Genomic DNA, 1,564 nt, shown 5'->3' on the forward strand with positions numbered 1-1,564 from the left:
TGAGGTCGACATATCGACGGTTCAAACATCTTTGGAGCTACAGGACAGGCGATAGTGTTGCTTGACACAGAACAATGAGCCAACCATTTACACTGAACACCAGCCTAATTACCTAGGCCTTGCCAGGCACCTCACTTCCAGGCTGGGTACGAGTTGTCCTGCCTGTTATTACTTGTTCCTGAAAGCGCAACACCCAACATAGTAGACGACGATGAGGAATACGATGTTGATGATGGCGGTCTTCATCCAGTCAATCTTCAGGTTAGTGAGCACGCCAGCCTTGCATGACTGGCAGTCGTAGCACAGGGCCCTCTGATCATTCGACCATGTGTTGCAGTCAGGGTCATTGGTAGAGTTGAGGACAGGAGGTTTGATCCAGACGGTCTGACTCCAAGGTGCACCCAGTTGGTTACAAGTTAAGTATGTGTTAGTTGCAGAAAATGCAACGAACTTAGTAATTCAGCATAGCATTAACGAAAAAACAAGTCAGAGCCAAATGTCAAGAAGTCGCACCGATGATGTAGGCAAGGCCGGGGGACCGAACGCGATAGACTAACCTCAACAGCTAGAATGACTGGCAGGAAATTCGCCATGGACACCGGCACAGATAATACCCTCAGGATAGGGAGACTAGATGGGACCTTAGCCGCCGGGCCGGCATCACTGCCACCACCAATGATGCGTGGCTGAATAAGACTTTATTGAGCGCTGCCACCATCGTCGCCGGAAAGGCCAAAGCGGCCGACATAAAAAAAACCTGCCTAAAAACTCAAATCAAAAAGGTTTGGAGAGTGACGGTTGGGGAAGACAAGCAATTTGCTCCATGATTAATTTTTAAATATTTCTTTTTGATATTATTGAAAATGTATTTTGAAATATATGGTATTTTTATTAGATATTATAATTAATAAAAATTATGGTAAAAAAGTTTTGTAACATAAGGAACAAATTTCAAGGATGGCCTGAACATTTCAGTTAGTCAATGAATGTGGACTCTCTTTCAGTCAAGGTAGCTAAAACATATACAACTAATTCTGTGGACTCTCTTTTCGTCAATGGAGCACGCCTATTATATCGTCATCATTGAACTAAACATCTTTAGACAATCAGTACGGTGGACTTTTATTATAACACATGATACTCTTTAGATGTTGATATTGTTTCACGACATCATTCAACCATTGATCTTCTCAATGAAATGTATTCTGTAGAGAACAAGAGATGATATATTGTCTTTGAAAGATCTTGACAGAACCTAATGTAGCTAAATGAAATTAGTTTCTTGTATGCTCTAGCTTCAATCTAAACATCTAGCCAAATACAACAATCTCAACTTGTTGGAGCAGTGGATGTACAATCTCAACAAGACTCGTATAGTTCATTTAAAAAGTGTATAGCAAGGTAAGTCAATAATAACTCATCTTTAGTTCTACACTTACACTCCATCTACCATGTCGCTGAGTTGTTATCGCATTTACTCTTCGTCCTACCTCCCATCTAGTGCATGTACATATATATATTGCTCCGGTCCGATGTGGTGTACACAAGAAGCAAACCACCATGA

This window comes from Triticum aestivum, chromosome 7D, assembly GCF_018294505.1.
Source record: "Triticum aestivum cultivar Chinese Spring chromosome 7D, IWGSC CS RefSeq v2.1, whole genome shotgun sequence".
NCBI lineage: Eukaryota > Viridiplantae > Streptophyta > Magnoliopsida > Poales > Poaceae > Triticum > Triticum aestivum.